General features: G+C 47.2%; 1 protein-coding gene and 1 pseudogene across 1 annotated transcript in view; both read left to right on the top strand.

Moving 5' to 3' along the window:
- The window catches only part of LOC149749269 (large ribosomal subunit protein eL21 pseudogene), a 39,222-nt pseudogene extending 23,658 nt beyond the window's left edge, over window positions 1–15,564 (top strand).
- The window catches only part of RCAN1 (regulator of calcineurin 1), a 97,360-nt gene that overhangs the window by 24,030 nt on the left and 57,559 nt on the right, over window positions 1–15,771 (top strand). The gene's annotated exons all lie outside the window — the stretch shown is intronic.

Below are 15,771 nucleotides of genomic sequence, written 5' to 3' on the forward strand. Positions count from 1 at the left end.
ATCCAGCTTGTGGGGACCACGAGCCTTTAGGTGGATCAGTTATAACCGAATTGGGATTCAGCGGCGTTTAAACGACTTAAACTCTGTTTAGTCTCAAAGTAGTTGTGTTTGAAGCTCAGCTTTAACTTCCGTCGCTTTATTCATACCCTCCAGGGTTTCCCTTTTCCCCGGAGTCCAGCGGCATCCCTGCAGTGGCCGGTCCCTCTCCACTGCCTCCATGTGTCCCCAGGCCTTTGTGCTTGCTCTTCCCTCCTCCTGGAGTAGTTTTCTTCCAGAAAGCCGTAGCTGGCTTCCTCACCCCTCTGGATCTTGGCTCAAATGTCACCATCTCAGGGAGCAGGTCCCTGGCCATCCTATTTCAACTGTACCCCCTTCCCCTGCACCTTCTGTCCCCCCCCCCCGCGGCTTTGTTTTCCTTTGTGCCACTTATCCCCACATGACATGCCACTTGCCTTACTTATTTTTAATTTATTTTACTTATTTATTTTTGGCTGCGTTGGGTCTTTGTTGCTGTGCGCGGGCTTTCTCTAGTTGCGGCGAGCGGGGGCTACTCTTCGTTGCGCTGCGCGGGCTTCTCATTGCGATGGCTTCTCTTGTTGCGGAGCACGGGCACTAGGCGCGTGGGCTTCAGTAGATGCAGCACGCGGGCTCAGTAGTTGTGGCTTGCGGGCTCTAAAGCACAGACTCAGTCATTGTGGCGCACGGGCTTATGCTTCGCAGCATGTGGGATCTTCCTGGGGTCTTCAGTTGCTGAGAGGGGGAGGTTCGTTAACCTGAAAAAACGTGTGTCAGGATAATGTGGAGAAAAGACTCAGTTGAAGAATGCAATTTAGAAAGGGAATTCAGAACGTTTTTCCTTAGGTTTCCGTTCTCATCCCCTTTTAGGTCAGAGCCCTGAGGTTGATATCCTGTGAGGCGTGCTCATCGGACATTCATTTATTCATTCACCTGTTCGTCCAACCAATATTTACTGAACTCTTCTGGCAATGTCCTGAGACCCAGGGGAAAACCAAGCCATGCCTTTGCCATCAGGGAATGTACACTTCATGGCAGAGACAGATAATTTTTAAAAATTTTAAATACTGCTGCAAGTAAAGCCAATGGGGAGCTGCGAGGAGCAGTAACAGGAGGGATTTCGTGGGGGCCCGGAAGTTTCTCTGAGGAGGTCTGAGGGGTGCAAAGAGGCAGGTAAGGTCCAGGCAGGGGGATGGCTGGTGCGGAGAGGCCTCAGCAGAAAGAGTGCGGGGCATTCACCCAAGAAGCCAGTGTGAGCAGGAAGTAGGGAACAAAGGGAAAGTGGGTAAGTATTGAAAAGTGTTTGCTGGACTTCTGTATTAGTCAGCACTCTCCAGAGAAGCAGAGCTCAGAGGAGAGATGTGTATCTACAGGCAGACCTCAGACACAATGTGGGTCCAGTTCCAGAGCCCCCTAGAAAGCAAATGATTGCAATGAAGCAAGTCACGCGAATTTTTTGGTTTCCCAGAGCACATAAAAGTAATGCTCACACTACACTGTAGTCCGTTAAGTGTGCACTAGCATTGTGTCTAAGAAACAACGTACATACCTTAACTAAAAAATACTTCATTGCTAAAAAATGCTAATCATTATCTGAGCCTTCAGTGAGTCATGGCTGTTACATCAGAGACCGCCAATCACAGGCGCCATAACAAATGTGATCATAATGAAAACGTTACCACAAACCTGCGATCCGTGAAAAAACGCAGCATCTTCGAAGTGCAGTGAGACGAGGTCTGCCTGTATCTGTATGTATCTATGTGCCTATGTACGTATAGAAGCGAAGCTAATTTGCATATTTATAGATATCGGTACAGATAGCCTTACTCAGATGTCAGTTCCTCAGAGAGCTTCCTTGAATCGCTAGCTAAAGCGCTGCGCCGTCCCCCTATCCCTTCCCATCTGTCCTCACAGCTGTCTTCAAACAACTATATAAAACTTTAAACCATTGCCCCTTCAGCTTGCGGAACTGGTATCCACTAAATGCACATCAAAGCATGGCCCTCAGATAACAGATAATTCTTGTCTTTAGTACCTAATGTCACACATTTACGTGAGGCTGGAGGGAGTAGTACGTAGTGTGCATTTAATTTTTGTCATCCGCATTCAGGATGCTCTTATGAATCCTCTGGTGAAAGTCAGACTTAGGAAACAGAGGTTTCTCCTCAAAGAGACTATCCCCGGGAGGCAAGCAGTTACTTGCTTCTGCGGTGGTTTGAAGAAGTCTGGCCTGCGAGCATTTTTTAAAATTTGTAAGCACATGATCCAAAGTTAAAAACAACTTAGGATCTTCTCAGTATTTACCTCCTTTGGAGTGATGCCCTCTGCATCCTTTGTAATTTCCCCCCCCCCCCGCCCCGCTGGCTGTCCCTAATTATGCCAGCTCACCTAGCAATTTGATGAAAATCTTAGTAGGTGTTAATATCAACAGGATTATATTTCGTAGGGGAATGTAATTTTCCACTGCAGTCAGCGATGAAAGAAGAGGAGGTTGGTGAAAGAAAACCTTTTGCCAGAAGGATGTATTTGAGGAGTTTTTCACAAGAACACACTATAATTATGAAGTTTTATTTTTACCGAGACCAATTTTTTTTTTTCACCATGGTAATGTCTGTTTTCTTAGATTTGGTAGAAACACTAGGAAAGAGAAATACTTTTGATGTTGGAAGGCTTGTTTTTCATCATTATTTTGCTGTGACGTTGTTTGCTGCATTCATCATGAATGAAGAGAGGCATTTTGGATACTTCGGGCTAACTGAGTTTCTGATTTCCCTCGGGTTCTTAATGTCCTCTGAGAGCCAGGATGGGATATGAATAGAGATTTCTTGAAATAGGTGTGACTTTTCTGCATCTAGAATTCGGGCAAAGGTGAAGCTCAGCAAATTGTTGCCTGATGGCAGGCAGTGGGCTGGGCATTCCAGAGGGCTCTTGTAAGCTGTCTCTGGCCAGCCCTGTCCTTGGGAATCCGTACAGGAGCCGGAGCCACTGTGCCCTTCAGCAGGAAGTTCAACGAAAAGTTGTTCTTAGGTAGTTGGGAATAAACAGGTAGCTCTTGGTTAGACTTCTTAATCTGTTTAACTTCACGTGCCTGTGCCTGCGTGCGTGCGTGTGTGTGTGTGTAGTTTTTTTTTTTTTCTTTTTTTTTCCAAGAAGATGTTGGGGGTAGGAATTTATCAATTTATTTATTTATTTTTGCTGTGTTGGGTCTTCGTTTCTGTGTGAGGGCTTTCTCTAGTTGTGGCAAGTGGGGGCCACTCTTCATCGCGGTGCGCGGGCCTCTCACCATCACGGCCTCTCTTGTTGCGTAGCACAGGCTCCAGACGCGCAGGCTCAGTAGTTGTGGCTCACGGGCCTAGTTGCTCCGCGGCATGTGGGATCCTCCCAGACCAGGGCTCGAACCCGTGTCCCCTGCAAGGGCAGGCAGATTCTCAACCACTGCGCCACCAGAGAAGCCCCACGTAGTTTGGTTTTTTAATGGTCAGCCTTCAGGTCTCTACAGTGGCTGATCTGGTAACAGGATCTCTATAAAGTGTGGTTAAGTTTATCAACCTACAGATATTCAAAACAACATAGAGGCTCTTGGTATTAATTTGCCAGGGCTGCCATATCCAAGTACCACAGACTGGGCAGCTTAAACAACATACATTTATTTTCTCACAGCTCTGGAGACTGTAAGTCCAAGATCAAGGTATCGGCAGGCGTGGTTTCTCCTGAGGCTTTTCTCCTTGGCCTTGTAGACGGCTGCTTCTTGCTGTGCCTTTGCCCTGTGCGTGTCTGTGTCCTAATTTCCTCTTCTCGTAAGGACACCAGTCATATTGGATTAGGGCCCACCCCAAAGGCCTCACTTTACCGTAATCACCTCTTTAAAGGCCCTATCTCCAAATATAGTCATACTCTGAGGTACTGGGGGTTAGGGTTTCAAATATGAATTTTGGGGGGTGCGTCACAATTCAGCCCATAACACTATTAGTGTAATCTTAGCTCTCCAGTTGAAACAGAGTGTAGAATGGGGGTTATCAGGACTTGGGGGATGTGGGGGAAATGGGGAGATGTTGGTCAACGTCTTATAAGTTATAAATTGGTCTTACAACTTATGGCAGTACAAGATGTAGAAGTTCTGGGGACCTAGTGTACAGCACAGTGGCTGTAGTTGATACTCCTGTAGTGTATACTTGAAAATGTGCTAAGAAAGTAGATCTCACCATGCACGCGAAAAAAGGGGGTAACTATGTGAAGTGATGGATGTGTTAATTAGCTTAATCATAGTAATCATTTCACACTGTATGTGTATATCAGTTCATCACGTTGCACACCGTAAATATATACAATTTTTATTGTCAATCAGACCTCAGTAAAGCTGGAGAAAAAAAAAGTATCCGCAGGAATTTATTAGCACTGTTATTCCTAAAACACGCAATAGGCGTTCCGCCTTTGACCCTCAGCTGCTTTCCCCACACCTCACATCCAGCCCAGGTGCGAGGCCTTTGGGTGTCTCATCAGAAGATGTTCTGAGTTCACCTACTTTTCAACTCCACCTCCCTCTCCACCATCTAAGCCAGCATCATGGATTGCCTGGATTATTGCAATGGCCTCCTAACCCTGTCCTCCACCCTTGCCCCTGCTGGAACTCTGGCTCTCCACGTAGCAGCCAGTGGTGGTTTTTGTTTTTGTTTTTGTTTTTGTTTTTTGCGGTACGCGGGCCTCTCACTGTTGTGGCGTCTCCCGTTGCGGAGCACAGGCTCCGGACGCGCAGGCTCAGCGGCCATGGCTCACGGGCCCAGCCGCTCCGCGGCATGTGGGATCTTCCCGGACCGGGGCACGAACCCGCGTCCCCTGCATCGGCAGGCGGACTCTCAACCACTGCGCCACCAGGGAAACCCCCGCCAGTGGTGTTTTTAAAACAGAAATCAAATCCGCTCACGCCCTTGCTCAGAATTCCCCAGCTGCATCCCAGCACATTTAGTGCAAACTCCAGAATGCTTTCCTGGGCCTATAAAGTTGTCCATGAACTGGCCCCTGTCTGCCTCTCCTCCTGGTCTCTGCTTCGGTCATGCACCCACCACACTGGCGCGTTATTTCTCCAACGCGCCAAGTGTGGTCCCTGCCCCAGAGGCCTGGAATCCTGGAATGTTCTTCCCAATCTGCACACATGGTATACTTCCTGTCTTCTAGGTCTCTGCCCAGGTGTAACATCCTCTGAGATCTTCCTTGAGCCCCCGGCTAAACTAGCGCACTGTCCCGCACCCCGCCCCTCCCGTATGTACTCACAGCTGCCTTCAGAGCCCTTGTGGCTCCCCGTCCCTCCACTGCCACATCTGGGTACATAATGGCGTATTTCCTGTCTGTGCTGGACTGTAAACCTCCCGGAGGCTTCCGTCCTGTTGACCCCTAGATCCCAGCACCCGGAACAGCGCCTGCTAATGAATGGGTGGGAAATCACAACTGAAATTCTGGGGCTCACGGGAAACTTTGGTCAAAGGCCGAGAACGCAGAGTGCCTTTGCCCGTGAGCAGACTGCCCCTCTGGTCCAAAGTGGTCACAGGGAGAAACCTTCCACCCAGACTCCACTGGGCCTGGGCCAATTCGTTGAGAAATTACCTGCAAGAGTAATGACCCTTCTGGCTTGAAGGAGAGCAGACCTGTTGGCATTTTGATAACAAATTCAGAGCTGGGAGGTCACAGACAGTCTGGTCCCTAATTCTGGGGCTCAGTGGAGAGGCACCTGCTTTGTAGGAATGAAGCAAGCCCCCCCCCCCCCAAGGAGCCACCCAGAATGCACGCTCAGCTGGCATGCCGGCCACTTCCCCATCTTCCTTTTTTTTTTTTTTTTTTTATTAATACCCTGTTGGAACTGTCATGCAAGGTATCCTGATTGGGTTTAAATTTTTCAGCTCCTGTAAGCAATAGGGACTTTTCATCTCCAGTGAGTTTTGTCACAGATGATGGGATTGCCATCTGGGAATAACCGCTCTTTTCCTTTGGGGCTCTTGGCTTCCAGGATCAGAATTTAGCAAGTGGTGCCAGGAGAGTTGGGGGCTTGCAGGGGAGGGAACTTCCTGAATTTCCTCTTCCTCCTCCCCCTTCTTCCTCTTATTTTTTTCTTCTTCTGTTCAAGGGAACTTTTCATGTAAGAGGAAAGAGCGGGTATGAATAAGACTTTCTCAGACTGACAAGATCTTATTTTTTTTTTTTTTTTGCGGTACGAGGGCCTCTCACTGTTGTGGCCTCTCCTGTTGGCTCACGGGCCCAGCCGCTCCGCGGCATGTGGGATCTTCCCGGACCGGGGCACGAACCCGTGTCCCCTGTATCGGCAGGCGACTCTCAACCACTGCGCCACCAGGGAAGCCCTGATTCATTTTGTGAATCTTGGAGGTGTTCATGTTTGTGCTGCTTTGCGTTTCAGAAGGCTTTACACTCTCCTTCCTTGCTCTGCCCAGTTCCAAGGTATCTGAGCAGAGGCGGGCAGGACCCTAGAAACAGCGTCTTGATTTGACTGGGATGTTAGAAACGGCATCTTTCAATTCTAAGACACTCTGACGAAATGATGAGGGAGGCTCAAACACGTTGGTTACCTAAACTCTCCAGGTTGGATGCATGTCCGGTTGCTCTTTCCCACAGAGAGGAAGACAAATCTGGGGTGACTCTGGGCCCGGCTCTAGAATGGCCTAGAACTCCAAACTCACTGCTCAGTGCTTTTGTTTTTTTGTGGTTCTTCTTGTGCTTGTATAAAGGCCATATTTGGGGAGAGTGGGATGCATTGGGAGATTGGGATTGGTATATACACACTACTGTGTATAAAATAGGTAACTAATGAGAACCTACTGTAGAGCACAGGGAGCTCTCCTCAGTACTCTGTGGTGACCTAAAGGAGAAGGAAATCCGAACAAGAGGGGGTATAGGTATACATATAGCTGATTCACTTTGCTGTACAGTAGAAACTAACACAACATTGTAAAGCAACTCCAATAAAAATGTTAAAAAATAAAATTGAAAAATGAAGGCCATATTTGAAGTTTTGGCCTAAAACCCCGCCCTGTCCTCCTTACCTGTCCTGTTCCCAAGCCTCTCCTGTGTCGCTGGCCTTTCTCTGCTTTGCCTTGACTCACAATGGTCTTTCATACCCATGTGAATGGGACACAAGCAGAGTGGTGGGAAGCTCCCAGGTCTCAGGCTTCAGACCCAAAGGGCCCGGGCTTGGGGTCCCTGCTCTGTGCAGCATCAGTCAGGTCCTTTAATCTCTGTGGGGTTCGATTCCATCATCCATAGAGCAGGGCGAATACCGCACACCTCTTAGGATCACGATGAGGCTCCCACCAACGCGAGCGGCCTTGGAGAAGCTTCCAGAGCCCTGCCGGGCACTTGGAGGGTGAGGAGTGCAGGCGGCCACCCCCCCCGCCCCGTCACCTCCCCCACCTCGGTTGTCCGGAGCCCATCCCCCTCCTCCTGCTTTTGCAAGTGCTGTCCGTCCAGCTGCCTCGAGTCACAGCCCATAATTCCTGCGGCCCCAAAGGACGTGCCTGGATGATATAGCCTGTCAAGTGAGCTGCACTGATATTTGAACACGAGCCTCGATCTGATTATGCTTCAGTCATTCAACCCCAGGCAAGAATGGATTCATACTTTCCACTGCTGCCTGCGCCAGCCAGTTTCCATATCAGCTGGAGCCTCAAGAAGATGCAAGGACACACTGTCATTCTTTCCATCCCTGCTGACCCTGCTTGCTATCGGGGTGAATGCCAGCACGTTTGGCCAAAGGAAGTTGCAACTGCTGACCGGGCCATGCAGACCGGCCTCCCTTTCCAGCACACTTGGGGAGAGATAAGCTGCCTCTCGTTGTTCTAAAGCTGGACTCGCCTTGCCTGGGAAAGCAAAACGAATTCTCCTTGGGAATTCTTGGTCGGGTTCTCTTATTCTGAGCTGTCGACGTAATTGCAGTGCAGACGCTTTGAGTCTGAAAGTAACGCAATATGACATTCTCCCCTGTGTTCCCTGGTGTTAGTTGTAAAGAGTGAGATTGATAGCAAATTCCATATGGATTCTTCCCAAGAGCCCTGGGAGACAGATTGGAGGTTGTTATTTCTAGTTTACAGAGTAGAAAGGCAATTTTTAAAAAAAGCAAGCAAGAAAGAAAAATTCTTCTGCTCGGGAATATCACTGAAAAACCAGTGGCCCAAGTGGAATCAGGGTTCACGGCCCTGGACCTGCCAACCCTGCCCCTCCCTCCTCTGAGCTCAGGGACGTTGGTTGCTGATTCTGTTTCAGTGTTAGAAAATTTGTTCAAGGGAAATGAGACACGGGTCTATTTCAGGACCCCTGACTAATTTTGTTTTATTCTGTTTTCTGTAAAGCAAAGAGTTATTCATCAGTGAGCATAGGTGACGTCTGAGTGACGCAAGCACACTGGGTTAGGTTTGGGGTCACGGTTATTGAATTGGTCGTGAGCATTTATTAAGTACATGCATTGAATCATATGGTGTAAGAGCTGGGAGGAACTTAGTAATCATTTAACCCAGTGGCTCCCAAACTGGGCTGTTTATCAGAATCACCTAGAGAGCTTATCTAAAACACAGGTGCCCCAGAACCACTTCAGGCCCCGGGTCAATGACCTGGCCTGTCTTTAGCATTGCATTTCTGACGAGCTCCCCAAGTGCTTCCTCAATAGCCAGCCTAAAAGTCCCTAAAGGACCCGCATTTGAGAATCACTAAATACAAATCTTTCTTTTTCTCATCTGCTTGTTTTTTTTATTTGTTTGTCTGCTTATTGCTTTTGTTGTTCTTGGGGTGAGGAACCCAGGGCCCAGAGGCTCAGTGACCTTGCCTGGGGGTCACACGACTAGTCAAGTGTCAGAGTTGGGACTGGAAACCCGGTTCTGCTCTTCCCAGGGCATCAGTGTGAACGTAGCTCGACAGCATGGCCAGCAGAGGCTGGTGGCCAAGACGCCGTCTGCACACCTGGTGACGTGTGCCCCAGGCTCCTGCAAAAGTCGCTCTGGCCAGGATGGACCTCTCAGAGGACCTACTAAGTTCAGGAGATTCTACCCCGACGCTTTGGAAGCATTGCTTGTGGGAGTGTCTAGAAAGCCGTCTCCGTCTCTGCGCAAGCCCACCTCCCCAGGGCACAGATTGGACCCACCAAGACCGGAGCAGGTGCCAGGGCTCGGCCCTGGAATAGAGCTGGTGTGTCCAATCTACCTTCTGCCCTGCGACAGCACCCTGCCTGGGAATCCTGCTGTTACACAACCGGTTCAGTCGTTGTAGATAGTGAACTTCGCCTGTCAGTGCCTTCAGTTATATGGCCCATTTAATTTTATTAAAAACTTTTATTCTAAAAAAGAAAAAAAACCCAAACCACTTTTTCCTCCAGTTTTGTTGAGATATAATTGACATACAGCACCGTCTAAGTTTCAGGTGTGCAGCATAATGATTTGACTTAGATACCTCGTGAAATGACCAGCACGGTAAGTTTAGTGGCCGTCGTCATCTCACATAGATCCAAAGTCAAAGAAAAAAATTTTTTCCTTGTGATGAGAACTCCTAGGATTTACTCTCTTGATAACTTTCACAGATAACACACGGCAGTGTTAATTATGTTGTACATTACATCCCTAGTACTTGAAGTGGCCCATGTAAAAATGATTGTCCAGTTGGCTTTGGCGGGGGCACCGGCTATCTAATTACTTATTTGGCTCAGTGGAGAGGTGATAAGAGTGTGTAGTTTGTCCTGTCTCAGATTTCCAGGGGGTCTGGCTAATTGCTACTAGGAGTAGGAGAACTACTAACCTATGATGTAATACATTGGTTAATTTCCTCCTGCAAGATAATCCTGATGTTTCTCTTCCATCCCTCCCCCTTCCTGGAGTTTCTCAATCTAATATTCTAACTTATTTCGAGATCAAATAGGTAGAAATTTTCCATATTGTACCCACCCTTGGTACTCATTTAACATGGATTCCAGTATGATGTCCTCATTGTCTTACCTAAATTATGCATATTGGTGTGTGTCGGGGGATCATGAGGTGAGTAATCAGAGAGATACAGGGGCAAGGGCAATGTAAAATCATCTATTTCCACTGCACACGTCTTTGTGTGTGTGGTGTCTCTATTTCTTTATTCCCATTCAGATATAAATACAAACTTTTCTGTTCAGTTAAGAGCAAACATGTCAGTATATGTTAATAACTAAAGATTCCAAGGTCTAGGAACCGTATGACCTGAATTCCATCCTTACCCATGGTGTGAACTTACTGCCGACTCTGAGCTAGCCTCTGCCCCTGCCTCTCTGGATCTTACGTTCTCCATCCGCAGAATGAACGGCTGACTGAATAGCAGCTAAGGCTCCCTCCGACTCTAACATTTGAGAGTTGCATCTCTCTAATGATGCAAACAACGCTACCCAAAAGCCACACTTTTAACTCCTATTCGATTGTAAAAACATTGCCCATTCAAGTCATAAGAGTAGGAAATCAAAAGCAGAGAAATGTGTTTACAGTTGTCTTTTAGAAGTTGCAAATTCAAATGTCTACAGGTGACAGGCTTGCATGCAAATGGGTGAAGCCAACCATGAGCACGTATCTTGGGAACCAAGGAGCACATGCCCCGTCTACAGAGGGCAACTTGTCAGCTCCAGTCTACTGTCGCCATGCAGGAATGCAAGTCACCATATCATCAAGAGAAGTCAGACACCCAGCCTTTTCTGTTAGATTTCCTGATAGTTAAATCTCTGCCACATGCCCCTTACCCTTCTGCCTTTTTGAATCATCACCTCCATGTTGGTTTGTCCTCAGGACTCTAACCGTAGCTGCCTTGGCTTCCTCCTCCTGTTACCACTCCCGGTATTCTGCTGACTGACACATCCGGACCCCTCTGCAGGGCTGTGGAACCAGCTCGCCACCTTCCTAGGGGACCCTCCACTCGGACGCTGGCAGGCGTTTCAAGCTCTGTGTGCCAGAACCCTGGCCGTTGTCTTTACCCCTGAACTTGCCATCCCTCTTTTGTTCCCTCCCATCCACTCAGTTGTTTGTGCCGGAAACAGGGAAAATGCAGCCACCTTCTCTCTCATCCTCATTTAATCAGCCAAAAGTTTTGTAGATTTCACATCTGAACATGCTTTCCATGTGTTTCCACTTTCCCATCCTCTCTGTAAGTGCCTCAGTTCTCACAATACCTCTTGCCTTAGTTACTGCATCAGCCTCCTACCTGGCCCTCCTGTTCTGGTCCGATGACCTCCAGTCCACCTCTAGCCTGCTCCTGAGGGACCTTTCTAAGACCTATTCCCTCATATGCTGCTTTTAACAACTCTTCCACACTTATCCCTCTGGTCTATAAGGTAACGTTCAAAATCCTTACTTTGCAAATACGGCCTTTTGTCTGCCCCTGCTCGTGCCTCTGCCCTATTCTTGCAGTTCCCGAACACATCTCATCAAGGCAGGGGTGCAGAACAACCAGGGGTCCCCAGAACACAGCGCGCTGTGTGCTGGAAACTGACGTTGACTCCACCTGGGATGCCTCACTCCCCTTCCGCATGGAGCAGACCCTTTCCAGTCCTTCTGATAGCCTTTAATTTAAAAAACAAACAAACAAACAGACTTTCTGTTTTAGAACAGTTTCATGTTCACAGCAAAATTCAGTGGAAGGTAGAGGGGTTTCCCGTGTACCCCATCTCCACACGTGCCTAAGCTCCCCCATTATCAGCATCCCGCACCAGAATGGTGCGTTTCTTATACCCGATGAACCGACATTGACACATCATAATCACCCAGAGTCCACAGTTCACGTTAGGGTTCACTCTTTTTTTAAAATTTTTATTTCATATTGGAGTATACTTGATCTACAGTGCTGTGTTAGTTTCAGGTGTATGGCAAAGTGCTTCAGTTATCCATATATCTATTCCTTTTCAGATTCTGTTTCCCATATAGGTTATCACAGAGTGTCGAGTAGGGTTCCCTGTTCTGTACAATAGGTCCTTGTCGATTATATGTAGTCGTGTGTGTATGTTAATCCCAGCCTCTTAATTTATCCCTCCCCCGCACCTTTCCCCTTTGGTAACCATGAGTTTGTTTTCTAAGTCTGTAAGTCCATTTCTATTTTGTGAATAAGTTCATTTGTATCCCTTTTTTACATTTCACATAAAAGAGATATCATGGGATATTTGTCTTTCTCTGTCTGACTTCAGGGTTCACTCTTGGTGTTGTACATTCGATAGGTTTGGACAAATGGATGAGGACATGTATCCACCATGATAGTATCACACAAAGTAGTTTCACTGCCCTGAAAAACCTCTGTGCTCTGCCTGTTCCTCCCAAGTAGCCTTTCTCCTCCCAATTAACTTCTGATCTTCTCAAATGAAGAAACAAAGAAACTGTCTAGTATTGCCAGTGCCTAGCACAGTTGCTTGCAGTGTCCTTTATTATTAACAAGTGTTTGGTGAATGAATGAATGAGTTAGCAAGTCATTTAAAAACCAAGTCATAGAATTGACCCAAAGGGGAAAGCATAATTCATTAAGCATCTTTGCGTCTTCTCCCACCTGCTCCCTCATGTGTATGATAAAATTCATCTGACTGCAGTAGATTTCCTGCCGAGCAGCCATTAGACCCGCTGGAAACCTGCCCAGTTTAAACTTTTACCAAATTGTGCAGATTTCTCCAGTGCGTGTGCATTATTCTCAACCCGCTGTAATTCGTTTCTTCTAAAGACGATCCTTGCTGGCTGGTTTGGGTTTTGTTTTTAATAAAATTCATCCTTCTTCCTTAAAAAGGAAGCCTGAGTTTAAGAGCACACAGGACAATCAGGGAGTGATTTAAAGTAAAAAGGCTGAACCCCTAACAGCTGCCCACCCGCTGCTCGCCTGTTCTGAGTTGGATGGTGCCTCAGGGGCTCTTGTCTCCTTGTCACAGACTTGTCTGGAAGGCGGCCAGAGCCCTGCCCTTGGAGAGGCCACAGTTCTCATTGCTGGAAAGAACAGGTCAGGGAGAGGACTCGGCTGAGGCTGGGGGTGCAGGTGTGAGACTGTGGAGCTCGTGGACTTGGTCATTGACCTGCTCTGACAAAGACGGTGCAGAGCAATCCTGGGCTGGGCAACGGAAGGAGGAACCTGGGGGCCACGTATATTGATAGAATCATGGAGTTTTGTCTTTGAGTGGTTCCCAGAGACCATCTACATTGCTGAGTTGTTGGATGCAAATCAAAATCTTCCTCAAGCTTCCCCACACGTTGTCATTTTTTCTCCTCTAGCCGTCCCCGAGGGGATGCAGCATTTTGGAAACATCTGGAGTGTCCTGGTCCACTCACTCATGCACTCTCTCACTCACTCAGAGTAAGCGAGACTTAACCATCCCAGACAGCGTGGTGGAGAGAACCCCAGCTCTGGTGCTATACAGGCCTGGTTGGGGCCTACTCAAGTCCTTTGAGTTTGTTTCCTCATCAGTAAACTACACCTCAGAGTTGTCCCAGGGATTAATGAGCTGGTGTGTTTTTGTTTTTGTTAAAATTTATTTATTAATCTATTTAGTTTTGGCTGCGTTGGGTCTTCATTGCAGTGCGTGGGCTTCTCATTGCAGTGGCTTCTCTTGTTGCAGAGCACGGGCTCTAGGCGAGTGGGCTTCAGTAGCTGTGGCTTGTGGGCTCAGTAGTTGTGGCACGTGGGCTCAGCAGTTGTGGCGCACAGGCTCAGTTGCTCCACGGTATGTGGGATCTTCCCGGACCAGGGCTCGAACCTATGTCCCCTGCATTGGCAGGCGGATTCTTAACCACTGTGCCACCAGGGAAGCCCTGAGCTGGTGTGTTTGAGGGTCACAAAGTGGCTGCCGTTTCATCTACTCTTCTGGGTTTCAGCTGGTGAATTTTTATGCATGTCCTTGCTTAGGAAGTCCTAACACTGCTCTTTCTATGTTAAATGCCTTTTAGAAAATACTTCTACTTTACATCTTCCTTTCTGTCACCTCCAGGCATAGAGTCTTCAGGCTCTAGGTGTGACCTTATTTAAGATGAAGCCACCTTGAGAGCAAGACCATCTCGGCCACAATGTTTGGCAGAAAAAAGAAGCTCCATGATCAGAGAGGAGAAGGGGAGGGAGGGAGAGGAGGGCAAAGGAGGGAAGAAGGGAAGTATGTCACTAGCAAGTTGAGTGGGTGGTCCCAGGCAGGGCCGAGGTGCAGAGCTCGTGTTTGCTTTCCTGTGGAGTATTGCCATCCATGCTGAGGTGGGCCTAGGCCATTTGGAGCCACCCAGGCATGGTGGCAACGAGGGACCAGGTACATGTTACAGAGAGTGGCTCACACTGACCGCATCTCTGCAAAGCCCCACCACCGATTTTGGTAACAAGTGATCCATGCTGCTGTTGGAAAACTCTTTGGATAGAAATTAGCCAGTTTTAGCAGATTCCCTCAAATTCTGGAATCACGAGTTTCCACCTTCCTTTTCCCATCATTTCTTCTCAATTCTCTCTGCCTGTCTATTTCCACCTTCTAGCAGTCATACTTTTACTTTTAGGTGGTTAACATTTGCCCGTGTTTTATTCATAACTGGATTCTAAAACCTGAACATCAGTAAGTAGGGTTTACGCTATTATAGCTATAAAAATATTCTTCAGTGCTGGGCCAAGCAGTTGTTAGGGTTACATTTCCTTCTAAGCCAGTCCAACTTCATGACCCGGAGGCACTTGAAGAGAATGTATTTAGCGTCAAAGGCAAATGCAAACTCCTTTTATACACTCAGAAAGCTGCCAATTTAAAATCATGTGACGCTATGCTTTACTTCATATTTGGACCTGACTTTCTTGACAGACTTTTATTTTTCTTAGAGTTCCCGTTATGTTTGTTTGTTCGTTTTTAAGTGTCACGCTGCTTCATCACAGTCTTGAGTTTGCGAGAGTCTTGCACCTACATCCGCACAATGATGACAGACATTCTGTTTCTCTCGTTTTGCCTTCTGGACTGACTCTTCTCAAGATCTGAGGTTTACCTGCCACCCCCGGGGAGTTTCCGTCAGTCCTTCCCTGCTTTCTCTTGTGTGGTTTACGCCTTCGTTTTGCTGGACTTCTGTCACATTAACTTCTCCCCTTCCCTAAAGAGACAATAAAAAGTAAGTTGTCTGATATCTTGAAGATATCTTGAAATATGTGTATTTTTTTAAAAACATTGCACCTGAGTGCTAGTTTCTCTGCGTGTAGAATTCTTTAGTGAACACTGTTTTCTCCAGAACTTTTAGGGAAAGTTCAGTGTCTCCTAGGGTCTAGTTTGGCTGACGTCACTCTGACTTATACACCTTTGTAGGTAACTGCTTTCTTTTTTCTTTTCAAACATCTCTCTTCGTCTTTGATATTCTGAGATGCTCTACTCATGTTTCCATGTGTAGGTCTTTGTAAGAGGTAGTCTTCATTTGGTAAGTTCTTTCCGTCTGAAGACTCATCTCCTTGAGACCTGAGGAATTTTTTTTTTTTTTTTAAGCATTCCTCATCTCTTCCCCTTCATTTATTTCTCTTCTTTCTGGAATCCTAGGAATTGAATGTTGGGTCTCCTAAATTGTTCATCTATATCTCATAATTTCTGTCTTTGTGTTTTTATGACACGGGTAATTCTGGCATTTTTCTACTAATTAGAGAAGCTTGTATATTGTATAATGTATATTGTAACAGCAACAACAAAAATTACAAGTAGGAGTAATTACAAGACGGATTCAGGCCTTGGGGGAGGCAGGAGGGAACAGAATTGAGGGAGCAAATGAAGGCTTTATCTTTGGGAAGGAGGAGGGATGCTTC

Source organism: Delphinapterus leucas, chromosome 4 (genome assembly GCF_059928025.1).
Source record: "Delphinapterus leucas isolate spDelLeu-1000000601 "Yukka" chromosome 4, BTC_Dleu_Yukka2, whole genome shotgun sequence".
Taxonomy (NCBI): Eukaryota; Metazoa; Chordata; class Mammalia; order Artiodactyla; family Monodontidae; genus Delphinapterus; species Delphinapterus leucas.